We start from the raw sequence: 17,425 nt of genomic DNA, 5'->3' as shown, positions 1-17,425 counted from the left end.
TTTTCTTTTTCTCTCTCTTTTTTCCTCTTCTTTTGTCTCTCGCGCGAAGTGTCTCGCGCCGTCACCTTTCACCCACGGGTGTCTCGGCGGAGCTCTCTCACGCGCGTATCGCGAAATTCAGGAAAAATATCTTCGCTATATTTCCATGTCCGTCGGACGATAATAATAATAATAATAATAATAATAATAATAATAATCGCTTTATCGACGGAAGTGTCCCGACGGAGTGTACAAAAGAAATATAATTATATCCATCTCGTTTGTTCGCGCGAGTTGCTTTGGTTGCTGGGTTTTTTTTTTTTTTCGTTTTTTTTTTTACTTCGGTCACTTGTTTGCTTTCAATTCTGCGATTATTAATCACATGATTACGCCGTCGCACGCGAAGGGACAGGCAAGCGGCCTTAATGCTTGAGGCCTTAGCGCGCGGGCAAAAATTGCAAAGTATAAAAAGCCGGCAATCAGTCGGGACTGCGGAGCAGCACAGCGGCGGGATCTAATTTATATTCGAGGCGACTCGAGATTGCCCACTTGATTGCGAGTTTACGAGGGAGCGCATTAGGTTCCCAACATTGAGTGCGCGTCTGTGCGCGCACGGTTGCGCTTCTTCTTCCCCATCGCGATCGCGCGCGCGCGATCATTTCAATATAAACGGAGGAAGCGGCGCGCCCACGGCGGCCGACGACGACGACGACGACGACGCCGCCGCCGCTCATCGGTATATCGATCCTCGCGCGATTTATGTGCGCCATAATCGTTTATTAGACTGACATAACGAGCGAGATTTCGATCGCGTCTCACGGTGTCTCTCGGGCGATGCCACCGTGTGGCATCTCTCTCGAGTCACTTCTCCTTTATTTTCAATTCCTCAATTATTCACTTAACGTTCCATGCATCGTTCTCCACGCGAACGGGCGAGGAAGCTCTTCCCCGACACATCGCGGCCATCGTGCAAGCAGCAGACGCACGGAAAACGATCGCGTCCCGCCGGCTGCCGCGACGATTCGGCCGCGGGAGCGTCAATTTACCCCGTTAATGAACAATTTCGCTTGCCGCGCGCGTCGAGTGATCAGAAGCCCCTGAATTTCCATCGGCGGAGCGCGTCTCTCGAGGGTCCGCTCGCGCCGAGCGTACTTCTGCGATTCAAATCAACGTCGGCACGACGAATCGGCTATGCAATCGGACGCTAAGTGGCGTCGGTGGATCGCCTTCGGCGTGCCTCAAGGATGCCTCTCAGTTTGCCCGCTTCATTTACGAGTGACACCAGGAGTGCGCGCGCGCCTTACGTCCTGAGACGACGCGCGACGACGGCTTCCTCGGGCGGGGTCGGGCCGCTCGGGATGAAGGACGCGCGGAAAACGCGGCGACCACCGCGAGCGCTTCGCGACAAGGATCTGATAATCGCGCATTAATATCTATAATTCGGCGGCGGGCCGTCGCACAAGCGCGAGAAAACTCGTTAGCGGCGAACTAGTTCGCTCGCGTCGAGCCTGTGGTTTTCAATGTTCACCGTGCAATTTAGACGTGTATGTGTCGTCGTCGTCGTCGTCGTCGTCGTCGTCGTCGTCGTCGTCGTCGTTTAGCGGCATCTGACGGCCTCCTGTGACGTGATATTAACCTGACATGATGATAACGCGAGAACACCGCGGCGATTACGGTGACATCCGTTTGGCGTCGGCCGAGTTCTCGCGAGAGTCTCTCTCGACAGTCGCGAAAAGGAGACCGCGAACGCGGTCATCGCGGAGTCTTGCACACGCGAGTCCATCGTGGACGAGAGGGGGAGGGCCGGAGCGGAGGGACCAGCGCACGCGACGGAGATGCGCGAAATAACGCGGCTTACGAGGAGAGGAATTGGCGCGCGGCGGCGGCGGCGCGCGGGCGACGTCGCGATAAAAATCTCGCGTCTCTCTCGTTAAGCTTATTAAATTCCGGCTGCTTGGCGAGCACGGCCTCTCGGAGTTTCGCAGTCGCGTTCTGGGAACGATCGTTCCCTCGGCCGATCCAACCGGGCAATTACACGGCGCGCACGCTCGCGCCGTGACTAATGAAATCCGCGCTGATGTCACGCGCTGAAAACTCGAGCGCGCGCGAAACACGCGACGGCGCTGCTCGCCGCGCGAGTCCTCTCGAGTGCCAACTCGATGATGACGACGATGACGACGATTGATTCGGAGTCGAGTCGCACCGTTGAATTGAGATACGAGTCGCGCGATCAATGACGGGGATCGATTTTCAGAAGAGCGATTTTGGTTGGTATTTATGCATAAAAGGGGCTTTCTCCTCGATTTAATTTAATTTTAGATATGTTGTCGGGGGAGTCTTTCTGAGTCGTTTCGTATGCACATATAAGGGTCGGACGCAAATAGCTTCGGAGATACAGGTTGAGAAAGGATAGAAATAACAAGTATAAAAATAAATGTTTAATGATGATTTTTTATTCGGTACTATCGTTGGGAATTGGGAAGATTTCAGCCATTTTGCATCCAAAAACGCGGTTATCGCTACGAAACTCGCTTCATATGGAAAGTCGTATTGTTCTGTGTCACATGAGTTTGCGATTTTCCACGTGACGCAAGTTCGACCAGACGATGGGGGGGTGCGGGTGGGGGGCTGAAGGCCCTGTGTGTGTGTGTGTGTGTGTGTGTGTGTGTATGCTTCGGTGATTCATTACTTTAAATGAATTTTCATATTTACTACTTTCATTGCTTCTCAGCTTGTATTTCCGAAGCTATTTGTGTTCGACCGTTATAAATGTATATGAAACGACTCAGGAAGACTTCCGCAACAACATATTTAAAAATAAATTAAATCGGAGGGGCGGCTTCTTTTATGCATAATTACCGTAATTTTTTTTTAGATGTGTTCAACGCGATGTGTGTTCTCCCATAGGTGCGCGGTCTCGCCGATGAGATAAATCGGCCGATAATTCGGCGACTCGCGTGAGAAATGTATCTGGAACCTGCAATTCGTCGAAAATCCAATCGTGACCGTCGGCCAAAATTGCGTTCGACTAATTTCTCGAATTCTTGAATCGAATGCCGTTTCTTGGACGCGCCGTTTGTGCGTGCTAGTTAATTAATGATGCGATCTCGATTCGATCTTCAGAGAATCGATCTCTAAAAATCGATTCTCTTCTGCTCGATCCTTTCAAACGTCGACCTCAGTTGAATTCTTTCTTTATTAAACGAAGCAATATTGATGAATAAAGCGGATCGAAAATCGATTCTCCGTTCCGGAAAGATCAGTCTGCAAGAATCGCTTTTCTGGAAGTCGAATCGCGAGATCGCCCCAACCACCAGCGTGTATATGTGGCTTTTGAGGGAACATCGCGCTGAATGAGACGCCGCCGCGAGCGAGCGGGCACGATTTTTGCGATTTTAGCGAGTAACGAGTAGCGCGTGATCGCACTCGCGATTCTATTATCGAACTCGTGCGGGCAGGAAGCGCGCCTCTCGACGCTGCGGAAGGGCGCCGGTGCGGCAGCCGGTGATTGTTAATTACGGGCTAAATCAATCCACGCCCCAATTAATTGGCTCGCCGTTCGCGCGGCCTGCTACTGTCTTCCATCCGCGTCGTCTTCATTAATTTGCGCACGGCCGAGACGCAACGCACGAATCCGTAACTGGACGATGGACGGCGGGGGCTCTTCATTTCCGATTTCCATTTCCCAGAAGGGCTCTGAAGCCCGTCTCTCGCTCACGCGAGGGCTGACCTTTCCCCGGCAGCGGACCGTAAATCCCCGCGAACGGATCGAAACATGCGCGCGTCGCGCGCATCTTCAAATCTGTATCTCAGAATTTTGTGAATTCTCGGTGATTTCGGGATGACGAAAGCATCACACCGTCGTCGGCCACGTTTTCGCGGCCTCAACCGCGGGTACGATCGGAAAAATGCTCGAGGTCAAGGTTAGGAAAGTCGCGCACCGTGTCTTTCTTGTGAAAGACTCATGAGATAAACCAATACGGTTGCGGCGGTCATCTTCTGAGCTGTAACGTATGCTGCGTTAATCCGACCGAGGCGGTTCTCGCTGTGTGAATGATCGAGCGAGATGACGGGACAAATCGCTCAAGCATGTCGGGAAATAGCGACGCGCGCGCGAGATCCCGTTGGAATCGATGTTTAACGCGCGGCGGCAAAATTTAACAGGAGATTATGCGATGTTTGCTCGCGACATGTTTACATCGGATCAGATCAATACGGATTCCCGTCGCGAGTCGCTCATTGTCCCTCCACCGCGTCATGTATCGATAGCTGGGAACTAGAACAAGCAATCTCGTCTCGTTCCGCCGGGCGAGTAGCGTAATACTTCGTGGACGGGATGTTCATCGTCCTGCCCTCGAGCTATCGAAAGCAAGAGGTCCTGATCGCTGAAGCTTCGTCTCGATTACATCTATCGCTTCAGAGAGAGAGAGAGAGAGAGAGAGAGAGAGAGAGAGAGAGAGAGAGAGAGAGAGAGAGAGAGAGAGAGAGAGAGAGAGAGAGAGACTGCCGACGGCAACACGCGGTATCGCATCTCTGAATGCTGATACGTCTGACGCAGCGATAGCTCACGAAAGAAAGGCACGTCTATCTTCACGCGCCTACTTTCCTCCCCTCGCTCCCCGCTGCGGATGTTTTATTACCGAGAGGTGTACAATGCGTCGCGCACTGGGCGACGTGAGAGAACGTTAACATTAGACTATCGTATAGATCCCGACTAGAAATTTATCCCATGCTCCTGGTCAGGTTAACCTCATTTGGACATCAGGTTCCAATAAGATAATACTATCGAGTCCTAGTAAGTCAGGCAACGTAGCGTGGATATCAGGATCTTAGTAAGGATTTACAATCAGGTTCTTATTGAGTTACCTTATGGAATCCTTATTACGTTTTTTTTTTTTTTCCAAATTGTGGCTCCTGATCACATGAAATAAAAAGATATTTGCATGAAATAATATTTTAGATCGCTCGAGCATACTTGTAAAATGTTTCGGAAAAGAAACATCAAATGAATATCATAAGATCATAAAGTATCACAAGGTGACAAGACACAAAGTAGTGTGTTAAAGAGAAAAGTTGCATGTCACGTTAATTTTACAACTATTTATTGATTGCTAGAAAAAGGACAGTTTCTACAGCATTTTACAAATATATTCAAGTGATCTGAAGTGTCTTTTCAATGCAAACGTCTTTATATTTGGAAATGACAGCCAAAAATTCTTTTGTTAAAACTTGATGATGCAAATCATATTAGGTACAATAAATACGTAAGATCCCGACAAGGATCTGATTAACTGAACCATATTATGTCATACACTAGCTTGGTACATTAAGGTCCTAATGTGGATCACCCAATCATTATAAGGTCTTATAAAGGTCTTCCCCTTACTCATTTGTCGTTAGGACACTATAAGAACTGACTTACTTAGGATTACCTTTCACTCACCCTATTAGGTCCTGCTCAATGTTAGGTGAATCTGAGGAAAATTTCTAGTCGGGATTGGTCGGTCTAATCGCGCGCTCAGGAATATCTTTATCTGCATTGCGCCAAAAGTCGGAGCGCTCGTCGCGAGCGCGACGCGACGTTACGTAATAACCCGTCGCGACCCGATGATTGCAATTAGACGTAACGTTCTCTGTTCTTTCTGTTTCAGGTGAGTACCACGTCGAAAACAGCCGCCGTTTACGTCGGCCGGACGCACGCGGTACGTAGCGCAGTCAGCGCGCTGCGGTCGCGCGGAGCGAGCGAAACTGGCGAACTCGTCGTCGTGCCGAGTTGTCTTGTGTCTTTCGACCTTTTGTTTCGTTTCAACGAGCGAGTCGTTGCCGCGGTCTCGATCGCCAGGCAAACGAAACCGATGGGAAACTTGCCGCAAGACGAGACTAATGGCAAGGGAACGCGAGATGCGGCGTTTTCTGCGACCGGCTCTCGAGCACCGACACTCGCCTGTTCGCCGCGCTACATCGATACACCGGTATCGGTATCGCGCGCTCGAGCGCAATTGTGCGTCGCGCGATCGGCTGGAAAGAAATTCACGCGCCGTGTTCTCGCGCCCGACCGCCGTGCCGTGGAGCCCGATGCAGGCGGTGGATGGCGGCGGCTCGCGGCGCCGTCGAAACGGCCTTTTAAAGACAAGACGAGGTAAATTACTGCCGGATTAATTCCCGAGATTAGAGGAGAATTTGCATACGGCGCGCAGGCCTGCAGGAAGTCCGCGCCGGTCACGCGATATTGCGCGCGCCGACGCGCTTGCATTCCCGCGGCCGCGGCCGGCGGGAGAAGCGAAAATGATCGGTGTGCCGTATCTCAGAGTCGCCTTTTACGATACACGTCGTTATCGTCGGCTTGCAAGAGAGAGAGAGAGAGAGAGAGAGAGAGAGAGAGATGCGTTTATCGTCACTCTAGAGTGTACCGTTCAAGAGCGCTGCGGCAGGAGGAAGATATATGGATCACTGAATAGAATAATATAAAAAAGAGGAAAAGACATAATTATATATAATAACGAATAAAATGCCGAGATGGGGTAAGGCTTTAATTAAGTGAGAATAAAACGTTGGCCAGATGAGTGTAATTTCGCGTCTCGACTTAATACACCGTGTCCGACGAGGAAGTCATGTATGATGCCTAGACAACTATAATCAGACTCTACTTTCATACTATTGAAGAAATATATATATATATATATAATTAGAAGAATATATATAAATTAAAGAAAAAATATATTAATAAGGAAGAGAGTAGAGTGGGAGAGAAGAGAGCCCTAGTCGCCCTCGGCCGAGAGACTCTTGGAGAGTTGTACGTGCTCAAAAGGGCTTAATTCGCGCGCAAGGGGCCACGAATTACCCAGCGCATCGTATGCACTCGTTGCGGGGCTGCGCTCTCTCTCTCTCTCCTCTCTCTCTCTCTCTCTCTCTCTCTCTCTCTCTCTCTCTTTCTCTCTCTTTCTCTATTTCTCTGCCTTTCGCACGGCTCGAATACGGGCGCGAGAATAGCGCGGTAGTACCATTAGGTAGATGGAAGAAAGTCCTTTCTCGGCCACTTTCGGCCGAAAGCAACGGCCCCCGTCTCGAAAGAGTATCGAGCGTGACGAGCAATTAATTGTAGAACCTTCGAACTCGTGGGAAAATCTGCCGTGCGTGCGGCCGCGCGCGTGTCGAGTTGTCGATAGTTACGTGTCTTTCTTAATGAGCTCTTGAATGCCAAGAGCGAGACTCCTCACCCTCCCGTCGAGATGCTCAACATCCACGCCCCCGATGAGCTTCGGTGACAACGATAGCGCAGCTGCGACGTCGTGAGACGTCAATCTGACGAGGCAAGGGAGAGGGATCCGGAGCGTCTTATCAGGGAGAATCGATAAAACGTTTAAAACGCGTTCGATAAATATCGACTGCAGAGGGGGGCTTCTCGAGTACCGACGGTGAACCGCCGTGAATGTTCAGCTGTCGTCCGTATTTAGAGCGCAATTAAAAGGGAAGATTTATTATTCACGTGGTACATTCCCTCCCTCCCCCCCCCCCCTCCCGACTGGAAGAAGTCGCTCAATTGTCGTGGCGATAACTCGCGTCGTGCGCGCTTTAATCGGATTTCTTTCGCACGGCCGTGCACTCCGCACGCCGGCGAATTTGATTTAATTAACATTACAAGGGCGCCGTTAATCAAGTATCAATGACGTGCGCTCTCTTGCGCAGCGACAATTACGATGAATGACGCTCGATAAGGCGCCCGGTAATTATCGCTTTTGCCGAGAGCCAACGCGCGTGCTCCTGCGGAATCGACGACGCCCACCTCGGGCCGAAATACGACGGGCCGAGATTAAGACACTCTTATCGCGTGTTCGCGCGAAATCGCTCGCTCCCCCTCCCCCTCCCCTCCCCCCCCGCCCCCCGCCCCGCCGTACGTGCGACACGCGTCGGCGCAAACACAATTTCGCCTCGCTTCGCTGCATGACTGTGCGCTGAAACGATTTTCATCGTCAACCTTTTTGCGACGCGACGCGACGTGACGTCGCAGGAACGTTTTCATCCACACCGGTGTGCCTGCCGGCGCGGCGGCCTACTTTCGCCGAGTGATTCTGTACACAGGAATAATGTCGTCGCGCGTCACGCTCGCGACACACACGCGCACGCACGTCTTGTCCATTTTCAGCCCGTCGTCGCACATCTCACGCGTCCCACGGGGCGAAAATCCCACGAGCGCGAATTTCGATCGTAATTAGTCCGCGTTAATCGCCTCGCGGACGGCTCGTCGTTCGCGACGGGTCGGTCTTCCGCGGGTTCGCTCGCTTACGCGAATGCGCGTTGTACGTGCGATAAAATGACGTTGGGAGTCGACGAACGAAGCGGGCGTTTGCGTAATGCAAACGAAAATTTTCGCTTCCACGCTCGATCGCTAGATCGCACGACTCCCCCTTCCTCCCTGCTCCCCTGGCGTGGTGCTTCGCACGTCCGCCGTTTGACCGCCGACGCGGGGTCGGATATGCCGGCTGGGCGTCTATCAGGAATAGCCGATTCTCCGCCGAGACTCGCCTCGCAGACGTAGGCGGTCCATCGACATTCAGATAGAGGCAAGAGTAGGGATGCAACGATTTCTCAAAATATCGATAACGATGTTATCGTCATTTAGAACCATCAATAACGATAATATCGATAATTTTGAAAAATATCAATACTTATATCGATATCTGTATAAAAAAATGTATACATATAGGCGTACGCATGTAAAGAGCATACACGAAAGATTTTAAAAAATTTGTATCTTCATATAATTTATTGTCATATTCTTATTAGAAAATATGTGATACAAACCGCAGTCGTTTGCCAAAGATCACGGCATACATGGAGCAGGAGATCTATTCTACGGTTCAACGATCGAGGTGAAAAGTGGGCGAATTTACTAGATATCGATCAATTACATAATATACGTATATTCTAGTGAATACTTCACTTTTGTAATTTTCATCTCGGTCGTGACAGGCCCCCAGAGCTGTAACTGAAAAATACGAAATATCAATATCAAATTCATATCGATATGTCGATTTTATCGGAGATAAAAAAATATCGATAAATATTCGATATTCGTCTCTCGATATTATCGATTTATCGCTGCGTCCCTAGGGAAGAGACCGCGCGCGCGCGCGGTATCCTGTCTTCATTTCCGCCTCGCGTCCCCGCCGGCTGTCGTGAGAAGATTTGAATAAGACAATGCGGATCCAGTCGCGGCTTTACGAAATAATACCGAGCGCCCGCGATGGCGGGCGGCGGGACGGAGAGCGCTTCATATCGGTAAAGCGTTCGGCGTATTATTCGCCGGAATATATTTGACTTAATGCATTCTTCGCGGAGGAGTCTAATAACATCGCCACGGCGTATCAAGTCCACAATGGCCGCTCTTGGCGGGGCACTTTTGTCCCGGCCTGCGCGACTCGCGGCGTAAGCCACCAAGTGCGCGGCTTTTTAATGCGACGCCGCGCCGCAAAAAAGCGAGGGCATTTAATTCCTCGTCGCCGCAGTCTACGTCGCCGTGGACTGTACGTAACCTCGTAGTTAGCGCGACCGCGCGAACATCGAGGAGATCCTTTCGGCCGACGAGCGGCGTTATCGCGACTACTTGTTTCGCCGTTTCGACGTTCACGTCGACGGCGAGATCGCGTTGTACTTGCATGTACAACGCGTCCCGGCCTTCGGGAACGTCCCGTGTCTTCGAGAAGACCAAGTTTCTTGGGAATCAGAAGGCTGCCAAAACCGGAGACTGCGGCGACCTTCATCGCGGATTGTTCTTACCTACGTCTCCGTATCGCCTTCGGAACATCCCCGACACTTTCATGGTCGTCCTGTGTCGCTTCTGTCCTTCCGCCCTTACCAGCGAGAAATAATCTCTCGGAGAGTGCAGCGATCGCCGGTTAATTGTATTTTCCGAATCGCAAGTGCGCGGATTTCTCTCTCGTTGCTCTGTTAAGAGGATTCGGAGGGTCAGATTGCTGAAGGGGCGTGCTTGTTTTTTGATAGTATTTTGCGACGATCTGAATGAATGTGCAAGAATGGAAATTTTTGATATATTTGTATAACATGTGAAGAGTGGAAAGGTTTTGTTTGTTAACAAATATTCATATAAATATACTTCAACTTGAATTTTAAACGCGTTCCTCTCGAAATTTTACCGTTCAACTTTTTGCAGTGATTTCTCCGAAACTGAGCTTCGTATCGATTTGAAATTTTAAAGCAATAATATTTGTTCGTCCAGCTGTCAGGTGAGCCATGGACAACTTCGTCAAAATATTTCATTTCGAGATATTAATTTTTTTATTGTAAAAGAAGTGAAAAATTTGAGTTTTTTCCTAATAATAGCTGCCATTTTTGTTAATTTTGTTCGATTTCTTTTTATAGTGCTTCACCGGATAATGATAAGATGCTCCTCAAGATTTCTAGCTAAAATTCGCTCCGATCGGACCACCGAGAGATATTACTTGCAAAAACGACAACTGAAAAAAAAAAGGAGAGTATATTTCAGCTATATCGTATGTTTATACGAATATTTGTTAATAAACAAAATTTTTCTACTCTTCACATGTCCTATAGATATACCTAAAATTTTCATTCTTCCACATTTATTCAGTTCGTCGCAAAAAAATATTGTCAAAAACAAGCACGATTTTTCAGCAATCTGACCCTCCAGTCCCCGTAATCTTCTCCGTCGACGGTTCTCGCGATTTTCGCGGACCCGACGCTTCGACTCGGAGATTCATACGCTCGGGGATCAGCGTCAGCGACCGCGAAAGTATAACGCTCAGATCCGGCTTAGAGGAGGGAGGGGGAGAGAGAGAGAGAGAGAGAGAGAGAGAGAGAGAGAGAGAGAGAAAGCGAGAGAGAGTGTGTATATCACGGGGCTGTGGCGACGCGCGCGACGAATGTGTCGCTGAACAATCGACTGATCGCATGCACGCGCGTGGTATACGGTATTAAAACGGTAAGCAAGACTCGAGCTAGATAAACGCGCTCTCGGATAAACGTATCCGGCCGGCGATCCGGAACAATCCGCTCGCGATCCGTTTATACCGGCGGCTTTTCGATTCACCGCTGACGACGGGTCCGGGCGATATTGTGCCCTCGTTTGTGATTCACGAATTCTACGGGTCGCCCGCACAATGGGCGGGATTAAGATGCACAAACGAACCGCCTCCATTCAGCGGAGGCGCGCACTTACGTCCGCTCCGGCGCCGCTTTGAATATCCGCCTTTCCGGAATAGCGGGATAACGCGTATCTCTCGCGGTCGCGAGGCTTCCGCGTCCGGCGGAGGGAATTCCGCCGTTGTGTCAAGTGGAAATTACCAGTGTCCTCTTGGGGACGGTTCGCCGAGATCGGTAAGTACCGAGGCACGGGATCGCTCGCGATCCGTTTATAGTTTTGGGAAACACGCGGCGGGCTTCGCGCTTTTCCGCGCGCTGCGCGTTTACCGACGATCAGCGTCGTCGCGTCGAGGAATTCAGGCGCGTCGCGTCGGCGCGAGAACGTTATTTCTACGTTCTGTGCATTATTGGTGTCCGTTGTTCGATCGGAAATCGAGGAATTCCTATAAGGAACGTGGGCCCTTTCGGGAATATTTCCGCCCCGTTCCTGGGATGCATGCGATGCGTGGCCCCGCGGACCGCGGGGTTGTTCTTTCTCAAGAACAAAGGAGGGCCGCTCGCTCGGCCCTCTAATGTAAGGGGCTGCGATCCTGAGCCGAAAAAAGGCATCTTCGCCTTTCGAAGATTCGCGCTTCTCCCTCTTGCCCTCATCGCTGCTTGATTAAAAATTGAAAGCGCATCCGGTCGATGCGCGATCGGCAACCGCAGCAATGCCTGCGCATAACGCCGAAATATTAATCGATGTCCCGATACTCCAATTAATATTGCTTCCATGATAAACTTTTTTTCTCCCCGAACGCGGAATAATGTTTCGTAATTAACGGCCGTGCGGGAATTAATTTCCATACAAATAGCAGCGCGGGCTCACATTGCACGTGAGGAGAAGAGGAGAGAGAGAGAGAGAGAGAGAGAGAGGGAGGTAGGGAGAGGGGAGAGATAGGAGGGGGAGGAGTTTTCTCATTCTCGCAGCAACTCTCGCAGCCATTATAATTGAGTTCTCCCTCTGTTTTCTGCTAAATTTACGTCCGTTACGCTTGTCGACGCTACCGGCAGTGGGTCACCATTGCAAGCTCGTCCCCGTTGCAAAGATGAGACGAAAATGCAATTGGGCAAGTTACGTGCTATCATCCGCATGGCAGCGGATCATATTTGCGATCGGACAACATTAATGAATCTTCCGGCAATCGTTTGACGAAATGATGTTTTCAAGGGGAAGTAAAGATGCGCTTTGTCGTTTTGTCGTTTGTCTACGCAAATGTCCACGTCGGTTTTCAGTGCAACACTACGAGACCGATATTCGATATTTTCACTCTCTCTCTCTCTCTCAAGATTCGTGGGCGCCACGGACGACGACACCGTCGATTGTCCGACATCGGGAACACGAGATGAATCTCGAAAATACTCGACACCTTCGCCGAAGCGGTCGACCGCCGAAATCGGCCGCGTGAAACGACGGAAGCTGCGGCCTCGACGTTATCACGAGCGAATGAAAATGCCGGGGTCTCTGGATACACTTGACATAAATCTCGACGAGCGCGATAAAAAAAGGGTCGCGGTAACGAGCGATACGACCGATCGTTAATGCCGCGCACGAACCGCGCCATCGGGTTTGCACGGAGGGAGAGTTCCGGCGGTTCCTTCACTCCACTTCCGGCGATGGAAATCTTACGCCTCGGACCCGGGCGTGTATATCCGGCGATACGAAGATCTGATCGAAAGCAAAAACGCGCGCCGGTTATCTCTTCGTCTCTTGGTCGCGTTCTTGTCGACGTTCTTGTCCCGACCGTCCGACCGCTGAAAACGCGCTCTCAGAGAGGCGACTTGTGCCGATCGCTCTTCGTTGTCTCGCCACCGTGAATGTTTCCATCACTACGGAAACGATGAATTTTTCGGCCATTATACACTGAGAGAAAAGTATCTGATATTTGGAACTATAATGATGTAGTAACTAAATTATAGTCCAAAATATCATATTTATAAGTAAGTATTACCACAATATCGGTAATAATTACGATATAGGCATAGTATAAACATATAATATTTTTACTAAGAATTGTAGTAAGTTAAAGTGATATTATTGTATGGGTACAAATATAAAATGGTAGGTAAAGTAACTCTTTTATATAGTCAATATTACCAGAATATTTGCTGAGTGATGACAGATGTAACTATATGAATATTAAATCTCACTATGTTTGTGAATGAGAAATTACCATGTATGTGGTAAAAGTAACTAAACAATTATTTAAGACAATCATTGACTATATATATATATATATTTGTGTTTATTCTACTATATTTCGCAGGTTCCACGAACTATAAAAATATGCTTGACGCCAAAGTGAACTACAAAATATAGTGAGATTATAGTTCAACTATGTTCAACTATATTTTTCTATCAGTGTACGGAGACCATGAATTTTCAATTGTCGTGCGAAAATGATGAACGTTGAGTCGTTGCACGAAAACAATGAATTTTCGAATCATCGTCACCATATTCTACAATTCCGCCGCGCGACAATCTTACGCCGAGCAAGCATATTTCGCGAGGCCGTCTCGTGTGAAGAATGCCCAAACGCGGTGCGTCACATTGTTACCGCGGAAATATACTGCCGGTCCGCGTCGTGAATGTGCGACGAATACCTCGTGGAGATCGCGGAGTTTTGCCTCGCTCGCGAGGCCAAGTTGGCTGAAACTTTTGGCAAAAGTGACACCTTCAGTTTTAACCGACGATCCTCAAACACTCAGTAGCACGCCGGCCAAGATGTTTGCGTTAGAATCGCCGCGGACCTGGGCCGGAATTTATGAATCGTCCACGTGCTGATCCTTCGAGATTTTTACGTCGACGATTAAAAGTCCTTCCGCGTTCCGCGCGATGCTGCGAGGCTCGCGACCAAGTTGTTTGCTCCGCCAGGCAATTAAAAGTGCCAATAGCGAAGGAGTCAAGTCTAGCCAGGCTGTTTCGCATTCCCTTCGTTGCTTCGGAAACTGGATTAATATAGTAAAATTACATTCTGCTCTCTCTCTCTCTCTCTCTCTCTCTCTCTCTCTCTCTCTCTCTCTCTCGCTCGCGTTTATTTTGTCATTTACCAACGACGTTGCGTTAGAAAAGCCCGTCGCGCTGAAATCAAAGGAAGTCGGGCATCCGGCATCCCACTCGTTTCCAGTTTCCAAGCACGCGCGCCATAATTTCAGTAAGTAAGTTAACGCCGCCGTACGATAAACTGTGTCCATCCTCCGAATCGCCTTATCTTAGCGAGAAGGAATCTCCACTCCGCGGGAGAGCTCGTACAGCGCGCTTCCTCAGCTGACGCGAGGAATCGTTTATTATTTACGCAGTCGGGGAGAGAACGTACGTCCTACTTCTGCCGCTTCTCGCTGCGACAGCAGCTGCAACTGCGCGGCATCCAGGCAATTCTTATTTGACCGTTTCCCTACAGTCCTCTTTCTTTCACATTGCTCTTCATCTTTCCCTCCGTTGGCGCTCGCGTCATGAGAAACGTCAATTAGAGCGTACCCGGGCTCTCTCTCTCTCTCTCTCTCTCTCTCTCGGCAGCCCTCTGTCGGAAAAAAGAGACGAGAGAGAGACATCGGAAGAATTTCCGCGGCGGCTGTTCGCGCGAGCGCCGCGCAAGGCTGAAGTTCGCGTTAGGCGAAGCTGCAGCCGTTGACTTGGAGGTAACCTCACGCGATCAATCTCCATTTGCACGCCACATGCACGACGTGCGCAAAGCCCGAGCGGCCGCTTCGCGCCGGCCCGACTTTTGGATAGTCCGATGTCAAACGTGGAGTCGTGCACGCGCGCGTGTTCACTTTCGAGGCTGAAAAATGCATGCGAATGGAATTGTCTCGACTCGAGGTATCGAACACTCTCGACATGCCGCTGCTGGAGCTCTCCTCGATGCCCCATCTATAATTTAAGTCGGGAGGGATTCGCTGTTAAATTTTTTTCAAAGTTTCGTCCTGCCGAGAACGCCACAGTTTGTGCAGGCTCGCGACGGTGAGTTGCGGCGGAAGAGGGGCGAATAAGGAGAAATAAATGATTCAACGGCGATTAGACACGAGACGCGGGCGAACAAGCATGGCCGAGTGCGAGGAGACAAAATCGCAGGCTGAAAATCGCCCCTCTCTTCTCGATTATTTTGCTCGCGGCGTAAAATTGCCGCGCATTCGCCATTGAATATGTTTGGTAAGTATATAGAAAAGGGTACACCTCACCGATTTTGTTCATTTTGAGATATGTTATAAAGGATGAAATTCTGAGCGACTTTTCCTAATACAATTGTACGGGGGTCGCTTATCGTTTCCGAGGATATTTGACCTTCAAGTTTTATAATTGTACGTTGAAGTATATTTGAAGTAGAGGTAAATATATAGAAAGGGGTACACCTCATCGGTTTTTTCCATTTGGAAATATGTTATAAAGGATGCAATTCTGAGTGACTTCCTGATACAACTATACGGGGGTCGCTTATAGTTTCCGAGATATTTGATTTTAAAGTTTCGGAATTTTGATTATCCTGGTATGAAATTCTAGATATCATAAGCTGACGTTATTTACAGTACAATTCAAATAGTTAATCGAAACATGGTGTATACATAGAAATATATAATAGGAAACAGTACATATAAGCGGGAGTTGAGCCAGGTGATAGATGCAAAGAGAACATTTTTCAACATTGTTCAAAAATATATAAAGATGCAATAAGTTAGGTTAGATTAGGATTTGTTTGGGGCGGGGGTGCGGGGGAAGGGGGGCGGAGCCTGTTTCCTATATTTAAAGTGAATGAAAACTGCTTGTCTACCTCAAATATACTTCAACGTACAATTATAAAAGTTGAAAAGTCAAATATCCTCAGAAACTATAAGCGACCCCCATAATAATTGTATTAGGAAAAGTCACTCAGAATTTCATCCTTTATAACATATTTCAAAGTGAAAAAAAGTCCTTTTCTATATGTGTATCCTTTTCTATATATTTATCATATGTTCAACGCGGAAACCCCGCTCCGCGTCGTCGCCAATTTCGGACGTTGCGCGCCGCCTTCGAAAAGGAGGGCCTCGTCCCTCCCACTTTAGAACCGCGCGATTCCGCTGTACGGGCAATTTTATTCGATCGCCGCGACGCGAGTGAGCCGCGTGCCGATATGTGCGTAGCTAATAGTCGGGAATTCGCCGGTGGATTCGCACGGCTGCAAAAGCAACAGTGCGTGTCGCGCCCTTCATCGGCCGTGCGAAGGACCGCGTGTGAGCGCGGAGCAAACACAGGTGAAGGGTCGAGGGCGGGCGGGCGGGGAGTCCAGCTGCTCCTGCGGAAGCTCGATATGGCGGGAATTAGCGAGCGGGGGTGACGCAAGGGCGGGCCGGCGACGTGGGTGGACACAGCGCGCCGTTCGATTGATTTCCATTTAGCGGAAGAATGTGATTTAAGCGACGGCAGATGGCACCCAGCGCGAAACTGACGGGCTAGGTAAATGCGTGTTTTTAATTCGCTTAGCGCGAACGGGGAATTTGCGGAAGGATGAGATCCGCGTGTGTGTGTGTGTGTGTGTGCGCGTTCGAAGAGAAATGCGTGATATGAAGATTTTGAAACGTCGGGAACGTCGAGAACGCGCGGCGGCAGATCTGCACTGATATAAAAATACAGCGGTACCCCCGGTTGGCAACTCTTCCTGTTTCCTCAAACGGGGTCATTGTTGCAAACGTTTTTGTAATGACGCCGTGTAATAACGGCGAGGGCGGCGGGTAATCGCCGCAAAACGAGGTTCGCGAAAATAGAGAGCGTTGGAAAATGCGAAGGCGTTCCAAGTGCCGCAGAGTGCTCCTTGTTTTCCCGCTTTTCCATTCCGAGTCGCCTCCCCCCCCCCTCTCTCTCTCTCTCTCTTTCTATCCATCTATGTCTATATATCTCTTCCTCTCTTTTTCATGCGCGTTCAGTGATAACGAGAAATTCGAGAGTAATCACATTCCCTCCATCGATGGATATTTCCCCAACGTCGAAATTAATCCCCGATAATTAACTTACTCGACTCTCCCGAACTCTCTCGAGTACTTGTCTCCGGCTCGGCGATCATGAGACTCCGATAAGCCCCGAATTGCACTTCTCGATGCACCGACTTCTTACGGGGCCCGCGACCCGAAATAATTCGCTAATTCGTCGATTGCTATTACATCGCGCGCCCGCGACGTTCCACAGCCTTACGCTTCTTTTTCAGGCTCTGTTTGTGAGAGAACGGAACTTTCGCAATTAAATAATATCTCAAACGAACGGTGCGGCATGACCCCGGAATTGTCCACGATTAAACGGTACCAATGCCTCCTTCGA

At 49.5% G+C, this 17,425-nt stretch overlaps 1 protein-coding gene across 9 annotated transcripts in view; it reads left to right on the top strand.

Moving 5' to 3' along the window:
- The window catches only part of LOC105188283 (MAP7 domain-containing protein 1), a 204,140-nt gene that overhangs the window by 124,174 nt on the left and 62,541 nt on the right, over positions 1-17,425 (top strand). The window lies entirely within an intron of this gene.

This window comes from Harpegnathos saltator, unplaced genomic scaffold (genome assembly GCF_003227715.2).
Source record: "Harpegnathos saltator strain DR-91 unplaced genomic scaffold, Hsal_v8.6 scaffold115, whole genome shotgun sequence".
NCBI classification, from domain to species: domain Eukaryota; kingdom Metazoa; phylum Arthropoda; class Insecta; order Hymenoptera; family Formicidae; genus Harpegnathos; species Harpegnathos saltator.
Note: the sequence above shows the minus strand (reverse complement) of the source record. Positions and strands in the feature narration are given on the sequence as shown.